Source organism: Anolis sagrei, chromosome 1, assembly GCF_037176765.1.
Source record: "Anolis sagrei isolate rAnoSag1 chromosome 1, rAnoSag1.mat, whole genome shotgun sequence".
Lineage (NCBI taxonomy): Eukaryota > Metazoa > Chordata > Lepidosauria > Squamata > Dactyloidae > Anolis > Anolis sagrei.
This window is the reverse complement of record NC_090021.1, coordinates 112721125-112741731: the sequence shown is the minus strand read 5'-3', so window position 1 is coordinate 112741731 and position 20607 is coordinate 112721125. Positions and strand designations below refer to the sequence as shown.

The window sequence follows — 20607 nt, the reverse complement described above, 5'->3', positions numbered from 1 at the left end:
AAATATTATTACTTTTTTATTATTGTCACTTAAATCAGAATCTATTACATATCTGAACTTAATTACCTAAATCTGCATACATGAAAATGTTAACACCAAAAGAAAAAGAAAGCATCTGATCTTCATTTTTAAAATATTATACAGTGGGACCTTTCAATCCTTTGGTGCTTAGTTCTAGGACCCTCCTTCTTCCCCCAAAGGATATGAAAATCTGTGGCATAACAGAAACATGTAAATATGGAAGTAGTTAAGGATATCCTTGGGATTGTGCAAAGCCTAAATGTTTATGTGTTGTGCATGGCTGATGTTTTATAGTTTTATAATTTTAGCGGTTTTAATCTATTGTCATTGTTGTTTTGATATGGGTTGTTTTGTACATGTATTGAATTTTGCCATTGATTATATTGGGAACCACTTGAGTTTCTTAGGGGTGAGCAAAGCAGTATATAAGTGCAATAAATCTATATAAATAAAAATGCAATGTTCATTTGTGGGATTACCACAACTCAAAAACCACTGGACACCAAATTTGACACAATACACCTATCAGGCCAACGGTGACCATCACTCATAAAAAACACTGAAAAACACAGCAGAAGAGACTTGAAAAGAATGTGGGAGTTAGATTGCAATAAAGTAATACACCTACAAAACTGGAAAGGAATGTGGAATACGCGTATATTAAAAAATATGTCAATAAGAATAAAAGAGAACTATTACAAAGTGGTGTGGAGATGGTACCTCACACCAGTCAGATTAAATCAAATTGACAAGAAACATTCTAAGCAGTGCTGGAGGGGCTATCAAGAAACTGGCACATATATACACATGTGGTGGTCTTGCAAATATGTTCAAAAATTTTGGGAAAATGTATTTCAAGAAATAAGAAGAATCACCCAAATAGAGATAACAGGAACACCGGAGATAGCACAGCTGTCATTTGTTAACAATGTTAAAATACCAAAAGAACTAAAAGAATTAATTGCCAATCTAGTAACAGCAGCAAGATTATTAATAGCTAAAAAATGGAAAGAAGGAGGGGAGTGCCAATTGGATGAGTAGTATAGGGAGATCTGGGACATCGCAATAAACAATAAACTGACAGGAAACATTAAGGTTAAAAAAGGACTATCAAAAAAAGATGATTTTGGGAAGATTTGGGGGAAATTGATAGAATATGTATATATAGAAGGTAAGGGGACCAAACCTGTAATAGAAACAACTGATTTTTGGGAATAAGTATTGTAATTGGCTGGTCGGGGGTGAAGGGTTAGCACTGGGTGATTGGATGTAATGAAACGAGAATGGAATATTATAGGTATCAAGACATACATGTTCTGCACAATTGTTAATGCGAAGTGATAAGTATAAGAATGTTTAAATACTGAATATGTTAAAGCTACAATAAATAAATTAAAAAGAAAAAGAAAAAAAAGAGACTTGAAAAGCAAAAAAATACATTACAACACATACACAAAACCACACATATATATGCAAACACATATACACAAATATATACACAGAGATACGCACAAATATATATACACACACAAAACACATATACACAGACTGGGCCATAGCAATGCGTGGCAGGGGACAGCTAGCAATAAATAAATAAATATCCAGCTTTTAGTGTGGGATAGTAAAATGATGTACCTTATATAAAATAGCAAACCCAAGCCTTGATTTTCCAAAAATTAAAAAAAATGGTGGAGGTGGAATATTTTTCAAGATGTGGACAGTTGAATTTGTGGATACCAAATCTGAGGATATAGAGGGGTGACTGTACATTTTATTGTTTTAATTGTATTTTATTGGTATATGTGGACTGCATTATTGGATGCTTATGTAAGGCTGCCCTGAGTCCCCTTGTGGGGAGAAGGGCGGGATAAAAATATATGTAATAAATAAAACATAAATAATACATGTATTATAGCGAGCCTCTTCTTAGAAACGGCATTCCCTTCTATCTAAGTGTGCAAGTGAAAAGGAAAGCCTCTTCTAAAGCCTTTTCTGATTTTCAATGATTACAAGAATTTTGAAATACCTTTATCTTGTATAGTAGAAGACTATGCAGTCAAGGAAAGCTTAGAGAAGACAATTATGATGAGGAAAAAGGAAGCGGGGCTGACCAAGGGCAAGATGGATGGATGGCATCCTTGAAGTGACTGGATTGGCCTTGAAGGAGCTGGGGGTGGTGACGGCTCACAGGGAGCGCTGGCGTGGGCTGGTCCATGAGGTCACGAAGAGTCGGAAACGACTGAACGAATGAACAACAACAACAACAACAAAGTAGTCAATGGCTACTAGTTGGACACACTGGCTTTCGCAGATGTTAGAAAAGCTATTTTGTTAAACTGCAACTCTCAGGGTGCATCTACACACTACTGAACTTACACAGTTTAACTGCTATGGCTCATTACTATGGAATCATGGGAACTATAATTTTACAATGTCTTCAGCCTTCTGTCACAGAGTACTGGCACCTCACCAAACTACAAATCCCATGATTCCATAGCACTGACGCATGGTAGTTAAAGTGGTATCAAACTGCATCAATTCTACAGCACAGATGCACCCTCAGAGCCCTTCAGCCATCATTATCACTGGAAGTATAGCATCCAATTCAATTTGTAGTGAAGCACAAGTGGAAAGACGCAATTGCTCGTTTTGCTTGTTGGAAATGGTTGGCCATTGTGGGAAAAGAAGCCGTAGATTCATAGAGACCACAAGGGTCATCCAGTCCAACCAACCCTATTCTGCCATGCAGGAACACACAATCAAAGCACCCCCAATAGATGGCCATCTAGACTCTACTTGAAAACATCCAGAGCAGACTCCATTTCGTTAGATAGGCTTTTGGATTGAGCAAGCATATCCTTCCTTACGTTCTTGGAAAAACCTGATTAACAAACGAAGTCAATGTCGAACTAATTATACCTATGGAAAGTGTGAAGGAGCCATGTGCCCCCTCCAAACACCAGGTACCTATCTGAGGAGCCAAGCATTCTTTCAGAATGGATATTTAGAGGAAGATCTCTCTCCGAATTTCTTATATTTATCATATCATACGCTCAAGGAAAACCAGTTGATCTGCACTGCCAGTTGGCGATGAAGCACATCACACGTCTATGGATGAGCTTTGATAAGGAAATGTCTTAGACCTGTAGCTTCCAAGCTTATTAAATTAGTATGGCATGATCCAGCCCATTGTTACTTCTGCAAAATGACAATACTTGGTGGAAAGAAAGAAGACGTATATAAATTTCTGGGACACAAACCAGGGCACATATCATCACTTTCTTCTAAAAGAGAGCTGCTTTTGACAGTGCGATTTTCATCAATACAATTGCTCCTGTCAGTCACTCATGTGTTGAAAGCATAACTGAACATTTCACAAAGGTCTCTCTCCTGGAGAACTATGTGACACAGAGGGAATGGAATGGCTTGATGTATTGACGAATGACTCACAAACAAAAGTCCTTCCGATATCAAACCATACCATAAGACAGAGATTCAGTAATGAGGGGGAAATCATGATGGAGAAAACAGCTTACATAACGCTGTTACTTCTAACTAATTACTTTTTGGTAGTCACAAAGCAACAGAGTTACTTCTTAAAAAGAATGTGCACACACAAAATTCATTTACAGCATTATTTAAATATTGTGTATATAGTGTATATGAAACATAAAGGAATTTATGTAGTATTTAGATTTGAGATATATCTCCAAGATATCTCATTATTTTTTATGGAAATATTCCAAAATCTGAAAAAATGAGAAATCTGAGTTGCTGTCAGTTTTCTAGGCTGTATGGCCATGTTCTAGAAGCATTCTCTCCTGACGTTTCACCCACATCTATGGCAGGCATCATCAGAGGTCTGTTAGAAACTAAGCAAGTTGGTTTAAAATAAGGACAATAAATAAAGAACAACACCCAGAAATTAGGGGAATTCCAGACAGAAAACAATCAGAGTCAGCTAACACCTTCTAACAAAGGATTACCCCGGACAGGAAGTAGCCAGGCTTTGAAGCTGCAAAGCTATTAAATGCTAATCAAGGTGGCCAATTGCAACATTCACACTTGCCTCAAGCAGACAAGAGTTCTTTCTCCCACCCTGGATACTCCACAGATATATAAACCCCACTTGCCTAGTTTCCAACAGACCTCACTACCTCTGGGGATGCCTGTGATAGTTGTGGGCAAAGCATCAGGAGAGAATGCTTCTGGAACATGGCCCTATAGTCCGGAAACTCACAGCAACCCAGTGATTCCAGCCATGAAAGCCTTCACCAACCCAATCAGAAATCTGTTCCCAAGTATTTCGGATACGGGATCCTCAACCTCTATAATTATTCACAGTATTTTTCGTTTTCTATACATGCATGTAAGTTCACAAAGTTCACCAACCAGCTTACAAACAGTTCTGGGATCTCTATTAAAATCTGTTGCTCAAAAATTTATAAAAAAATGCATCAATGTTTTTGAAAGCCTTCTCTTAGCACTGGAAAAGCTGTGGTAATCCAAATACTACTGAACTACAACTCCCATCATACTTCACCACTGATCAGAGAGTGGCCCTCTCTACACTGCTGTATAATGCAGTTGGAAACTGCATTATATGGTCAGTGCAGACTCATATAATTAAATTTAACTGCATTGAATTGGACTCATATAATGAAGTTTATATGAAATGGTTTGAAATTGTATTATATGGTAATGTAAATGGGGCCAGTGTTGGGCAGATGGGAGTTGTAGTTGAACAGCTTTGGAAGATCACAGATTGGGTGTTCTCCTCGCAAAAATGAATATACTCTTGATTAACAGATAATAATAATTTAGTTATTTGAAGACTAATATTAAACATTTAAGGAGCCCCTGGTGGCGCAGTGGGTTAAAGCGTTGAGCTGTTAAACTTGTTGACAGAAAAGTCGCAAATTCAAATCCAGGGAGTAGCATGAGCTTCCGCTTTCAGTCCCAGCTTCTGCCAACCTAGCAGTTCGAAAACATGCAGATCTAAGTAGATCAATAGGTACTGCCCCAGCGGGAAGGTAACGGCGCTCCATGCAGTCATGCCAGCCACATAACCTTGGGGGTGTCTACAGACAATGCCATGTCTTCGGCTTAGAAATGGAGATGAGGACCAACCCCCAGAATCGGAGACGACTGGACTTAATGTCAGGGGAACACCTTTACCTTACCTTTACCTATTAAAACTGATTAAATGTTGATTTAATCAGTTTTACAAAAATCCATGTTCAAAGTGGTACCCCTGCCCAGCAATACACTGTATTGGGATTTTAAAAACATTGGCTTGTTGTGGAAGCAAGGGCTGGTGATAAAGCTTCAGTGGAGACACCTTTTTGCCATGATAACTTTTCCAAGAGTGAAGGCCCTTCCACACAGCCATATAACCCAGTTTTATTCTGCTTTAGTGTATTGTTTTATTGCCTGTTGTTTCTTTTTGCTTTATTTTTGTTTTAATTGTTGATTTGCTTAGACCAGGGGTCCTCAAACCTTTTAAACAGAGGGCCAGGTCACAGTCCCTCAAACCGTTGGAGGGCCGGATTATAATTTGAAAAAAAAAATTGAATGAATTCCAGGGCACACTGCACAGATCTTATTCGTAGTTCAAAAACCACTTAAAAACAATACAATAATTAAAATGAAGAACAATTTTAACAAATATAAGTGTATTAGTATTTCAATGGGAAGTGTGGGCCTGCTTTTGGATGATGAGATAGGATTGTTGTTGTTGTGTGCTTTGAAGTCATTACAGATTTAAGTTCACCCTGAGTGAGGGCCGGGTAAATGACCTTGGAGGGCCGCATCCGGCCCCCGGGCCTTAGTTTGAGGACCCCTGGCTTAGACTGTATTGTTGTTTTGTTATTGAGGCCTTGGCCTGTGTAAGCCTCATCGAGTTCTTCGGGAGATGCTAGGTAAAAGGTAAAGGTAGTCCCCTGACATTAAGTCCAGTCATGTCTGACTCTGAGGTGTGATGCTCATCTCCATTTCTAAGCCGAAGAGCCAGCGTTGTCCGTAGACACCTCCAAGGTCATGTGGCTGGCATGACTGCATGGAGCGCCGTTACCTTCCCACCGGAGCGGTACCTATTGATCTACTCACATTTGCATGTTTTCGAACTGCTATGTTGGCAGAAGCTAGGGCTGACAGCGGATGCTCACGCCGCTCCCCGGAATCGAACCTGCGACCTTTTGATCAACAAGCTCAGCAGCTCAGTGCTTTAACCCACTGCGCCACCGGGGGCTCCTGTCGGGAGATGCTAGCGGGGTACAAATAAAGTTTAATAATAATAATAATAATAATAATAACCCAGAATATCAAGGTAGAAAACCCCACAATATCTGCTTTGAACTGGCTGTTAGGAATTGTGGGAGTTGGAGTCCAAAACACCTGGAGGGCCCAAGTTTGCTCATGCCTGGTGTAGCCTGAAGCCAATTATATAAATACTAGCCACCCCCTGCCAAGCATTGCTGTGGCCCAGTTTGTATGTGTTTTGTGTGTGTATATATATGTGTGTGTGTGTATACATGTGTGTGTATATATGTGTGTTTGTGTGTTTATTTGTGGACATGCATATTGTGTGTTTGCGTATATATATATAGGTGTATATATGTGTGCGTGTGTGAATATATTTGTGTATTTGTGTGTTTATATGTGTACATGCAAATTGTGTAAATGTGTATGCTTGTCTATATGCATATTTTTGTGTATATATGCATGTATGTAGATATGTATATGTGTGTATTTGTGCATATATATATACATGTGTGTATGAATGTGTGCATGTGAATATGTATATGAGTGTATGTGTATATATATATATGGTGTATTTTGGCGTTTTTTAAGTCTGTTCTGCTGGGGTTTTGTGTGTGTGCGCGAGTGTGCGTGTGTGTTAATGGGTGATGAACACTCGTTGGACTGTTAGGTGTATTGTGTCCAATTCGTCCAGTGTTTTTGAGTTATGTTAATCCCACAAACGAACATTACATTTTTATTTCTATAGATTTGTGATTATGAGCATGAAACAAAGTGTGTACACACTGAACTCTATGTAGGCAAAGGTGTCACTGTCTCAGCCTCTCAGGTGCAGAATTGTGGGATATTTCAGGACTCTAGATCAGGGATGCTCAACCTAATATTTAGTATTTTATTCCCTCCTTCTTCTACTGACACTTCTGACAACAGGGAAGAAGCAGGTCCATAATGCAGGTGACGCCCTGTTTCTTAAAGGTGCATCCACACTAGAGTATTAACGAATTTTGACACCACTTTAACTGCTATGGCTCAATGATATGGAATCTTGGGAGGTTTGGCCTGCCTTGCCAATGAGGGCTGGTGCCTCACCAAACTGCCGCTCCCACGGTTGCACAGCTCTGCGCCAGACTGCTAAAGTGGTGCCAAACCGCGTTAATTCCTCCGTGTAGATGCGCCCTGAGCCTCCCTCCCCGCGCCTCTCCTCCCAAGTGGGGTTTACTCACACAGCTCGCGGCTTCCCTCAGCTTCCTTCAGGTGGCCCGGGAGAAACCTCCGCCCCTCCCCAAAATGGCGGAAGTATCCCATTCATTCGAGGCGGGCGAAGCCAAACGGATGCCCGTTGTAAAGATGGCGGTGGTCCCTCGTCTCCATAGACTGCCTCTATGCCTTTTGCACAACGAGGAAAGCGTGTGCCTGCATGCGCGCGCCTCCAAGCTGCCTTGCAGGGACCTAGTGGAATCTCCATAAGGTTTCCTTAGGCCAGAAGGTGGTTTTGCCCATTCCTTTCCTTGAAATAGAGCCCACAGCACTGGCTCATCGTTCGTGGTCTCCCATCCAAGATCTCTCCAGGGCTGACCCTGCTTAGCCTCCAAGGCCAGGTGGAATCACGTTGCTCTCTGAATGTTTCCATGCATATATTCATGCTTTTTCTTATATGTGTGATCTATATTTTAGTCATGTGCTACATTGCTTATATAGCTCTGTGTATATCTATCTCTCTGTGTATATCTACTCTCACCCAACCTTTTTAACTTGTATGCAGAACACATCATGCGATGTGCGGGGCTTGATGAATGTAAGGCTGGGGTGAAAATTGCTGGAAGAAACATTAACAACCTCAGATATGCAGATGACACCACTCTGATGGCCGAAAGCGAGGAGGAGCTGAGGAGCCTTCTAATCAAGGTGAAAGAAGAAAGCGCAAAAGCTGGGTTGCATCTAAACATCAAAAAAAACAAGATGATGGCAACAAGAATGATTGACAACTGGAAAATAGAGGGAGAAAATGTGGAGGCCGTGACAGACTTTGTATTTCTAGGCGCAAAGATTACTGCAGATGCAGACTGTGGCCAGGAAATCAGAAGACGCTTACTTCTTGGGAGGAGAGCAATGTCCAGTCTCGATAAAATAGTAAAGAGTAGAGACATCAGACTGGCAACAAAGATCCGCCTAGTCGAAGCCATGGTATTCCCTATAGTAACCTACAGATGTGAGAGCTGGACCTTAGAGAAGGCTGAGTGAAGGAAAATCGATGCTTTTGAACTGTGGTGTTGGAGGAAAGTTCTGAGAGTGCCTTGGACTGCGAGAAGATCCAACCAGTCCATCCTCCAGGAAATAAAGCCCGACTGCTCATTGGAGGAAAGGATACTAGAGACAAAGTTGAAGTACTTTGGCCACATCATGAGGAGACAGCAAAACTTGGAGAAGACAATTATGCTGGGGAAAGTGGAAGGCAAAAGGAAGAGGGGCCGACCAAGGGAAAGATGGATGGATGGCATCCTTGAAGTGACTGGACTGACCTTGAAGGAGCTGGGGGTGGTGACGGCCGACAGGGAGCTCTCGCGTGGGCTGGTCCATGAGGTCACGAAGAGTCGGAGACGACTGAACGAATGAACAACAACAACATATCTATCTCATTAGTGCGGAGCTAAGTAATCCTATATTTACTTTACAGTGGGTACATATAATGACATTTTGTTCATTGTATTATATTCATGTGTTATGTTTATGTATGTATGTATGTATTTATAATATACTAGCCGCCCCCTGCCATGCGTTGCTGTGGCCCAGACTGGTGATCTGGACAGCTAGTATATTATAAATACATACATACAGAGATAGAGAAACATAACACATGAATATAATACAATGAACAAAATGTCATTATATGTACCCAGTGTAAATTAATATAGGATTACTTAGCTCCGCACTAATGAGATAGATATACGCAGAGCTATATGTGAAAGTGTTGGTTGCTAATATGTGTAATTTTTTATGCTTGTGGGTAAACAGTATTTCTTGCCCTGTTTTTTTTTTTTTTTGCGCTGGTTGGACTGGATGGTCTTAAGTATTTTCTATTGGTCATAGGGATTCTGTGTGGGAAGTTTTCCCCAATTCTATTGTTCGTGGGGTTCAGAATGCTCTTTCATTGTAGGTGAACTATAAATCCCAGTAACTACAACTCCCAAATGTCGAGGTCTATTTCCCCCAAGCTCCATCTGTGTTTATTATTTATTTATTTATTTATTTCTTGTATTTATTGACCGCCCCTCTCAGCCCGGAGGCGACTCGGGGCGGTGCACAACAACAAGGAAGACAGTATACAGCGAATCAAGACAGTACAAACCAGACAATACAACACAACATATACCTATACTAAAAATCCGCTTCGTCAAGTCCCGGGGTCATAGCCAAAAACATAGTCCTAGTTCAATCCAGAGTCAATTCCACTACACTCAATTGAAGGCCTGCTCGAAGAGCCATGTTTTCAGGCCCCTACGAAAGGCCATCAAGGAGGGCGCCTGTCTAACTTCAACAGGGAGGGTGTTCCACAGCCGGGGGGCCACCACCGAGAAGGCCCGCTCCCTCGTCCCCGCCAGACGTGCCTGAGAGGCAGGCGGGACCGAGAGAAGGGCCTCCCCGGAAGATCTCAAGGCCCTCGTGGGCTCGTAGGCCGAGATGCGGTCTGCAAGGTATCTTGGGCCGGAACCGTTTAGGGCTTTGTAGGATAACACCAGCACCTTAAATTGGGCCCGGTAGCAGATCGGCAGCCAGTGGAGCTGGGACAGCAGAGGCGTTGTATGCTCTCTGCGTCCAGCTCCCGTTAACAACATGGCTGCCGCGCGCTGGACTAGCTGAAGCTTCCGGGCCGTCTTCAAGGGCAGCCCCACGTAGAGAGCGTTGCAGTAGTCGAGGCGGGATGTGACCAAAGCGTGTACCACCGTGGCCAAGTCAGACTTCCCAAGATACGGGCGCAGCTGGCGCACGAGCCTAAGCTGTGCAAATGCTCCCCTGGTCACCGCTGAAACCTGAGGCTCCAGGCTCAGCGATGAGTCCAAGGTCACACCCAAGCTGCGAACCTGTGCCTTCAAGGGGAGTGCGACCCCGTCCAGCACAGGCTGTAACCCTATACCCTGTTCGGCCTTGCGACTGACCAGGAGTACCTCTGTCTTGTCTGGATTTAATTTCAGTTTGTTCGCCCTCATCCAGACCATTACAGCGGCCAGGCACCGGTTCAGGACTTCGACGGCCTCCTTAGTAGCAGGTGGGAAGGAGTGACAGAGCTGGACATCATCTGCGTACAGATGACACCGCACTCCGAAACTCCGGATGATCTCACCCAGCGGCTTCATGTAGATGTTAAACAGCAAGGGGGACAAGATGGAGCCCTGAGGAACGCCACAGGTCAACGGCTGCGGCGTTGAACAGGAGTCCCCCAATAACACCTTCTGAGAACGACCCTCCAGAAATGACCGGAGCCACTGCAGAGCAGTGCCCCCAAGACCCATCTCTGCAAGGCGCCCCAGAAGAATACCGTGGTCGACGGTATCGAAGGCCGCTGAGAGGTCCAGGAGCACCAACAGGGACACACTCCCCCTGTCTAGCTCCCGGCGCAGATCATCCACTAAGGCGACCAAGACCGTCTCGGTACCATGTCCCGGTCTGAAACCAGACTGTGCCGGATCCAGATAATCCGTGTCTCCCAAGAATACCTGGAGTTGTGAGGCCACCACGCTTTCCATGACTTTGCCCAAGAAGGGAAGATTGGAAACAGGCCGAAAGTTGTCCAATTTAGTGGGGTCAAGTGATGGTTTCTTCAACAGCGGCTTTATAATAGCCTGTTTTAGGCTCGCTGGAATCTTGCCTTCCCGAAGGGAGGCATTAACCACCACCGTTACCCACTCGGCCAATCCCCCTCTGGCCTCCTTCAGAAGCCAGGATGGGCAGGGGTCTAGGATGGACGTGGTGGGTCTCATTCCTCCAAGTATCTTGTCCACATCCTCGGGTTTCACAAACTGAAAAGAATCCAACAAAATCTGACAAGCAGGTGCTTGTGTCACATCCACAGAGACTGCATCCAATGTGGCGTCCAGCCCAGCGCGGATCAAAGCGACTTTGTCTGCAAAGAACCGAGCAAATGCTTCACAGCGCGCTGCTGAGTTGTCAGGGCTCCCACCCGTGGGGGGAGTTAAAAGACCTCTAACAACCCGGAACAGCTCCGCCGGACGGTTTTTTGCAGACGCAATAGTAGCCGCAAAGAAAGTTTTCTTTGCGGCTTTTATTGCCGCGGCATATGCCCTCAAAAAGGACACAAACCGTGTTCGGTTTGACTCGCTAGGGTCCGATCGCCACACGCTCTCTAGAACCCTCTTCTTTCGCTTCATTGCTGCCAGCTCCTCAGTGAACCAAGGGGCTGGTTTAGCTCGGTTACTCGAGAGGGGACGTTCCGGAGCGATCTTGTCAATAGCCCTGGTCATCTCCCCATTCCAGAGAGCGACCAAGGCTTCGACACTATCACCTACCATGGTGGCGGGAAACTCCCCAAGAGCCGTCAGGAATCCGTTCGGATCCATAAGCCTCCTGGGGCGGACCATCTTAATGGGTCCACCACCCCTGCGGAGGTTAGGGGGCGCAGTGAGCCTAAATCTAATCAGGAAGTGGTCGGTCCACGGCAACGGAGAGATGGACAACTCCTCCACACCGCCACCCTGCTCCCATCCTTGGCAGAAAACCAAGTCCAATGTGTGTCCAGCACAGTGGGTGGGGCCAGTTATTTGTTGGGACAGCCCCATGGTTGCCATGGCAGACATGAAGTCCTGAGCCGCACCTGTGAGGGCTGCCTCGGCGTGGATGTTGAAGTCCCCCAGCACAAGAAGCCGTTGGGACTCCACCGCCAGGCTCGAGACAACCCCCGCTAGCTCAGGTAGGGAGACTGTAGTGCAGCGAGGTGGACGGTACACTAGCAGAATCCCTATTCTGTCCCGGTCACCCACCCTCAGGTGGACGCATTCAAAATTTGTGGTCTGCGGGATGGGGCTCCTGGTTAGATGGATGGAATCTCTATAGACCACTGCGACCCCGCCTCCCCGTCCTCCGGCTCTGGGTTGGTGTTGCACGGAGAAACCTGGAGGGCAAAGCTGGGAGAGGTTTACGCCCCCCGCTTCATCCAGCCAGGTCTCCGTGATGCACGCCAGATCTGCCCGCTCCTCCAGGATTAAGTCCTGAATCCAAGTTGTTTTTCCGTTGACAGATCTGGCGTTCAACAACACCACCTTCAAGCCAGAGGGCCCGCTCACCTGGTTACACCAATTTACCTTAGGAGACCGATTGGGAATAGTTAATTTGGATAAACAGTCCGAATTAGGCCGAATTCGAGGTCTCCTTCTCCCGCATCTCCTCCTTCCCACCACGTCCTCTATGGGGGCCCCTCGGCTAGTGGAACACCTCCCTCCCTCCATGCCGCAGTCCAGAGCCCTGAGATTACACTCTCCTATGTTTGTTGTTAAGTTTATTGGTTCTTGCCAGCATCCCCTCCCCCCCTCCTCCCCCCTCCCCACCACACCTTCCATCACAGGCTCCAGCCCACCTCTTCTTCCGCCCCCTCCAGTACATAAGAGTAGCAGAGACAGTACACAAATGGGGGCAGGGGACCACATGGGCGGCAGCGGTACAGATGGTAGTCAATGTTTCCGGCTGCTTCAGTGGAACAGTTCTTAAAGTGCACCGATTTTAGGAGCAGCCCGTCAGTGGAACAGTTCTTAAAGTGCACAGATTTTAGGAGCAGCCCGTCAGTTATCGTAAATGATCGTATTTAGTCAGCAGCAACACACGATAATAACACACACGTTAATAAAGTGCTGGTCTAAAGTGCTCTACTTAGCGATAATAAAGTGCGGCACAGAGGGATGGGAGAGGGGTGTAAGTGCTGGTGCAATCTAGCAGCAGGTGGCAGGCGCCTAGGTGCTCTATTCGTTCTTATCCCAATGGGGAAGATGACAATAAATGACCAGGAATGTACTAGTTGGTATTATACGACTACCCCTTATGGGTGGAAATAGTGGTAGTTAACTAAATATTGCTATGACCCCGGTAAGTCTCTAGACGGTTGGTAGCCAGCGGATGGGCTTCCGGAGATGATAAATCAGGATGGGGCAGCACAGATGGTCAAACACACTCTCGCTCAGTAAGTAGCCGCGAAAAGGCCAGCATTAAAGGTCTACACAAGAATCTACAAAAATGGCCAGCAGGTCCATACAACGGTCTACACACAGCGGTCTACACACAGCGGTCTACACACATCGAACTACCCAAGAGGTCAGTTCACGTCCTTTCATAGGCAGAGATGGTGAAGCCTAGCTGGCCCAACGGCCAGGAAATGAGACGAACAAGCCCAGATGGAAGGGCCGCGGCAGGATGAACAAGCCCAGATGGAAGGGCCCAGATGGAGGGGCCGCAGCAGGATGGCAGCCGCGGCACGCCTTTCGCGGCGTGTCTCCTCCGCCTCCTCCTTCGTCGCGGCTGCAAACTGCCGGTCCGGGCCGCACTGCGAGAATGGCGGCCGCAGCGGGCCTCCCTTCAGCTCGGATTCGGTCCACTGGCCAGACGGTGGTTGGGCCCAGCGCTCGGCGGCAAGGCAGTCGACCAGCCACAGTTGTGCATATGGAATATTTGTGCCAAGTTTGGTCCGGGTCCATCATTGTCTGAGTCCACAGTGCTCTCTGGATGTCGGTGTAGTACAACTCCCAAACTCAACGTCAGTGCCCACCAAACCCTTCCAGTATTTTCTGTTGGTCATGGGAGTCCTGTGTGCCACGTTTGGTTCAATTCAATCGTTAGTGGAGTTCAGAATGCTCTTTGATTGTAGGTGAACTATAAATCCCAGCAACTACAGCTCCCAAATGACAAACTCAATTTTTTTGAGTGATGGTCACTCCTTGGATTAGTGGGTGTCTTTTGGCCAAATTTAATGGCAATTCGTCCAGTCGTTTTTGAGTTATGTTAATCCCACAAACGAGCATTACATTTTTATTTATATAGATACACACAGATATACATATATGTGACTGTGGAGCCAAGCAATCCTGTGTTGACTTTACAATGGGTACATTTGCTTCTGCAGCATTCAGAGGCATGGCTGCTGTGATGGCACGCCCGAGCCTTTGGGAAAACTATATTGTCTGGCTTTACTCGGCGGCTATCTGTATACCTTCTGATAAGATTAAGACTCTTAGCAGACAGAGACACTTGGCGGCATCTCTGAGACTTCATCAGATTGTCCTATGTCTACAAACCGGAAGTATCCAAAGAGACAGATTCTCCTAAGAGAGACAGCTGCAGGGAAATCAATCCAGTTCAAGTCATGTACAAATAATTCCAGAAGACGAAGGAAGGTGCAGGAGCAAGGTGTCAGAAGTTGTTAAACAAAGCCAGGAATCCAGACATCCAAAGCCTCAAAGCATTGAGACAAGGAATCATGAATGGTAACAGGTCCAGGGGTCATGATTGTTAGGAAACACAGGAGTATTAAGAGCATGACCAGTCAAAGAGGTTGAACCACTGAATTTTTCCCAACTGCTAGGATGAGTCAGTGTCTTATACTTAACAGATGGTATCTACAAGGTTCTAATTTGTCTCCTTGCCACACTTCAAAGGTTGGGAACATCTCTTGGGTGTCTGTCAAATCCTGCTGAGGAAGAAATCCCAGCTTCTTGGATTTGGGAAGGAAGGGGCATCTGGAATGAGAAACTCCTTGCAATCCAACTCTCTATGCTGATTCCAATGGGTAATTTATGAAACAAGCTGGGTCTACACTTAAACTGCATATTAGTTTCCACTGACCATATAATGCAGATCCAACCACAGATAACATTCTCTTGAGTACGGCAAAATCCAAAACCAAATGAGTTTAAATGCCTATTTATTTGTGCGTCTGTCTGCCCATCCACCCATCTATCCAATCTTTATCTAGATATTTTATATCCAGCCTTTCACCTTGTATAGGACTCAAGCCAGCTTACAAAAATGCTAGAAGAAGAAAAAGCTAAAAGGCTGATAATAACATTAAAATGATAAGTGAACAGATGAGAATATAATTTGTCTAAAATTTCACAAATGTAAAAATAATTTAAAACTTAAAAATATAGCCCACTTCTGGCAACCAATTAATTGCTAAATGCTTGTTTGACTAGAAAGGCCTTTGCCTGCCAGTAAAAGAAAAGCAAAAGAGAGACCAGTTTAATATGTATTAAGAGAAAATACTTTTCTTACTCATCCAAAATAATGGATAGAAAACAGAACTCCTGGATATTAGTCCATTGGAGTCATTGTGCAAATGTAACTTTGGGTCTTGGACCTTGCTCAAGTATGAGGTCCAGACACAGTTACAAATTGTCCATATGCTATCTAAGTAGAGAGAGAGGTGTCATGCTTTGACAAAGCTAAAAATAAACCAGAAAGAATGGTCTTATATTGTTAGGAGGAAATGGAAATACAAAATAAAGTGAAAGAGATAAGGACTGAAGATTTCGCTACTCTCCTTATTCATAGAAAATACATCAGAACTCAATGGTTCTCAAGAAAAGATTAAAATAAATAAAATGCTAAGGGGACACTCTTGTTTTAGATGTGGTCTGGGTGGCACGACCCTTTTGAGAATAGAATGAAACTGATAGGAGAACTTTGGCACAGAGCTAACAAAGTCTTCATTTGAAGATGACCTAGAAATCGAGACAAAGAGCAAGAGTAGTAATCTCAGCTCTCATAGAGTAGATATAACATTTTCTTCTCTACATGAAATCGAAATACAATCTTTCTGGGCAAATGTGCCCTTTACTGACCTTACAATTTATAGCATGATATACCAGAAATATATCTTATAAATGAGATAATAGAAAGAGACATAGCTACATGCACATCTTAACTTCTTTAAGGAGAGCTCCATACTTATCAGTTCCTACGTTTGGACCAACTAAAAGGTGGATGTAGAGCAGAGTGGATCATGAACCCTGAACCCCAAGGACAGCCCCTGGTGATGGCATGATTAAGTGAAATGCATTAAGTATCAACTACAGCAGATGAAATGGGGTGATTAAATATTTATTCTCCCTAATTCCATAATATGGGAGTCCTCCGTGGCGCAGTGGGTTAAACTACTGAGGTGCTAGACTTGTTGACAGAAAGGTCGCAAATTCAAATCCGTGGAGCGGCATAAGCTTCTGCTGTCAGCCCCAGTTTCTGCCAACCTAGCAGTTCGAAAACATGCAAATGTAAGTCGATCAATAGGTACTACTCCAATGGGAAGGTAATGGTGCTCCATGCAGTCATGCTGGCCACATGACCTTGAAGGTGTCTACGGACAATGCTGGCTCTTCGGCTTAGAAGTGGAAATGAGCACCACACCACAGACATGACTGGACTTAATGTCAGGGGAAAGCCTTTACCTAATTCCATAATAATCTATCCTAATGGATTCCAACCAAAAGGTGAATGCAGAGGGGAGTGGAACTTGAGCCAAAGGGCCCTTTTACACATGGCTAAAAACCCGGAAGTAACTGGAATCTAGGTGGAGGGGCTACACAATGTTTCAATGAAGTATGGGCAAAATTGGGTTAACAGCAGAAAAGCAAGTGTTAAAAAGGTGCGCTTAAACCCTGATTCTGCCCCCAAAATGTGCACTTTTGCATGACTGTATTTTGCTACAGTCATGCAAAACACATGATTTCCTTCCCTTCCCTCTGTGTGGACTGCTCCAGTGCACATGCACATTTTAAAAGCCCAAAACAGCTGATCAGCTGAATGGGCTGTCAAAACATGGAGGCGGGGGACACAGGTGGGTCAAGGGAAGCACAAATGGAAAGCAGTTAGAACTCTCTGAAACTCTTTCTTTTAAACTTTGTCATAATAAACAGAAGAGGCTGCAGTGCTGCAGCGGGTTAAACCACTAAGCTGCAGAACTTGCTGCCCCAAAGGTCGGTGGTTCGAATATGCCAGATGGGGTAAGCTCCTATTGCTAGCCCCAGCTTCTGTCAACCTAGCAGTTCAAAAACATGCAAATGTGAGTAGATCAATAGGCACCGCTTAGGAGGGAAGGTAACAGTGCTCCATGCAGTCATACCAGCCACATGACGTAGAAGGCATCTATGGACAATGTCAGCTCTTCGGCGTAGAAATGAAGGTGAGCCCCCCCCCCCCCCTGAGTCAGACTCAACTAGACTTAATGTCAAGGGAAATTTTTTACCTTGAGTGAACTTTTAAAGAAATATATCTTCTGTAGTATCTAAAGAGAAGGAGGAAGTTAACTAAAAAAACATAGACCATCTCAATCTGCAAAGTCTGCAAGAATACATTTTATTTATATTTATTTGTTTATTATTGTACTTTTGTCTCGCTTTCTGCCTCTCAATGAGACAAAGGATCTTATCCTATTAGCAGGGAGAAAGCAGGGGGAAAGAGGAGGGAACCTTCTTATTTCATTCCTTACTGTCAAGGTCCATCTTGTGGGATGACCTGCCATCCCATGTCCTTTCCTTGTCTTTCTCCCATTTTTTTCCTGTTTGGAGTCAGGTGACATGCAGTCTGGGCTCTGTTTTCATATGCTGCAGAAACAGAGTCTCACAGAGTCCAGCCAGAAATGCCCTTACATCAGGTAATGGCCTCCATGGGACTCCGTTTCCAAAGCACATGGAAACGGAGTCCAGATTCTGTGTGATGAAAACTATACTTTATGCCTTAATAGCTCTTGGTCTTGCATTCGAAGCAGTTGCCCTATATCCATGAGCTCATAACAAAATAAAAAACAGTTATAGTCAACCCTCTACATTTGCGGAGATTAGGGGGGTAGGATTGTCACAAAAGTTAGGGAAAATCCTTTTTTTCTACCTAGGAGAATGCCTTTATAGGAATCTCTAGGTTTTCAGCAGGATTCTTTGGCCATTTTTTGGCAGAAGTTCACCACTGTAAAAATAATGCAGTTTGACAATATCTACAAAGTTTTTAGTCTTCTTTTCCAAAGAGTGTTGGTGCCTCATCAAACTACAATTGCCTGGCAGTTAAGATGGCCACCTTCCATGGTTAATGTAATCGCCATCCTGGCCTTGGCAATGTTCCAGAAATGGCAATCAATCATCTGCACAGTAAAATCGGTTTCTGGCAAATAGAGTCTGAACCAACATATGTGTAGATGAGTCTCTTTTATGCATGTATTTATTTAACTGTATTGGGACCATGGTAGTGCAGCGGGTTAACCGGTGACTGCAGGAAATCTGCAGTCTGAAGGGTCAGTAGTTTGAAGCTGTGAGTCGGGGTGAGCTCCCAGCTGTCAGCCCTAGCTTCTGCCTACCTAGCAGTTCGAAAGCATGTAATGCAAATAGATCAATAGATACCGCCTCAGTGGGGAGGTAAAAGGGCACCCCATGCAAACATGCTGGCAACACAATCGGAGAAGTTTACGGACAACAGGTTCCTCAGCATGGAAAAATGGAACAAGAGCAACTCCCCATGGCTGGAGTTGAGCATCACCTCCAGACGCTGGAAATGGAATGGGAAGGCCTTTACCTCTGTCTGTGTATTGTATGTCATTGTTTACTGTGTAAAAAGGCATTGAATGTTAGCCTTATATATGTAGAACTGTAATCCGCTCTAAGTCCTTCCAGGAAGATAAAGGGGAATATAAATAAATAAAGTGTATTATTATTATTTTACTGACACAAAAACACAGTATGTCACAGCAAACGAGATCTATATGCTGGATTTCATATCACAAAGTCACAAGTTGAACACTTCCCAAGCGTCTAGGACTGTCTGATATATTTTTGAATTATGCGTGCAGATCCAAGTAAAGTGGCCTTTTGCAGTTGACAGATCATTATTTTGTCAATGTTTATTGTTTCCAAACGCCGGCTGAGATCTTTTGGCACGACGCCCAGTGTGCCGATGACCACTGGGACCACCTGTACTGGTTTATGCCAGAGCCTTTGCAGTTCGATTTTGAGGTCCTGATAATGGCTGAGTTTTTCCTGTTGTGGGAGGCTTAACTGCTCCAAGGATGCTGAGAGCTGTGTTGGCGGTAGTGTAACTACCAGCAGGTCCAACCAAGCCAGAGAGGTCTCAGCTGAGGAGTGGAACCAAGAGCACCTAACCTATTAGCACTATGGAGAAGCAAACCAAAACGAAGTCTATACTGGCTCAGTCGACGCCCAGGATGCTGTTGATTCTGGACATCAATCGACAAGTGGGCTACAGAATCAAAATACAAATGAACAATCACAGAAGCAGCAGAAATATACAATGCCAGAAAACCGCACAATTATTATTATTATTATTATCATTATTATTATTTGAAACACAACAAGATGAGTCCACAGCAGACACTCTGCTGGCTGTTATAGTGGATCACACGTCGGACACTTCCCAAGTGTCTAGGACTGTGTGATGTATTGGTGAATAATGCATGCAGATCCCAGTAAGGTGGCCTTCTGAAGCTGGCAGATAGTAATTTTGTCAGTGCCAATTGTGTTTTAAGTGGAGGCCAAGGTCTTTAGGCACTGCACCCAGTGTGCTGATCATGACTGAGACCACCTTTACTGGCTTGTGCCAGAGTCTTTGCAGTTCAGTCTTTAAATCCTCATACCATTTCAGCTTTTCCAGTTGTTTCTCTTCAATCCTGCTATTATTATTATTATTATTATTATTATTATTACTACTACTACTACTACTACTATTATTATTATTATTATTATTATTGACACAAAAGCACAGTATGTCACAGCAAACGAGATCTATATGCTGGATTTCGTATCACAAAATCACAAGATGAACACTTACCAAGTGTCTAGGACTGTGTGATGTATTTTCAAATGATGCGCACAGATACAAGTAAGGTGGCCTTTTGCAGTTGACAGATGATGATGATGATGATGATGATTATTATTATTATTATTATTGGAATCTCACATTATTCACAATCTCATTAATTTAAAGCTTGACTTAAGTGTTTGCTTTTTTAAGTTGTGGACTGCAATGCAAAGTCTGTTTTTGTTCACTCCTGATGTCTTTATTATTTTGAAAAGAACCTAACATATTCCTGAAAATGGGCTGTTGGGATACAGCAGAACAAGGCCACTGCAGTGCAGCTTAAGAGAGGAAACTACAGGGTTTCAAGTTCCTCATTTTCTGAATATAAGATCAGACTTGCTTTAACAATGAAAACTTTCTTACCTATTAAAAATAGATCACAGTGCAATGAATTCAGAGAAAGAATCAGTGTAGTGGTGTGTGACTCCTCAATATCTTGTTAAAATATATGCCAGAAAATGGAATAAGAAATCA

General features: G+C 43.9%; 1 protein-coding gene across 1 annotated transcript in view; it reads right to left on the bottom strand.

The window, feature by feature from the left end:
• Positions 1-7785, bottom strand: part of ASRGL1 (asparaginase and isoaspartyl peptidase 1) — a 36523-nt gene extending 28738 nt beyond the window's left edge. Inside the window, exon 1 of the mRNA XM_060752847.2 lies at positions 7506-7785. The gene's annotated coding sequence lies outside the window, so the exon portion shown is untranslated. The remainder of the gene's footprint in view (positions 1-7505) is intronic.
• Positions 7786-20607: the final 12822 nt, after the last annotated feature.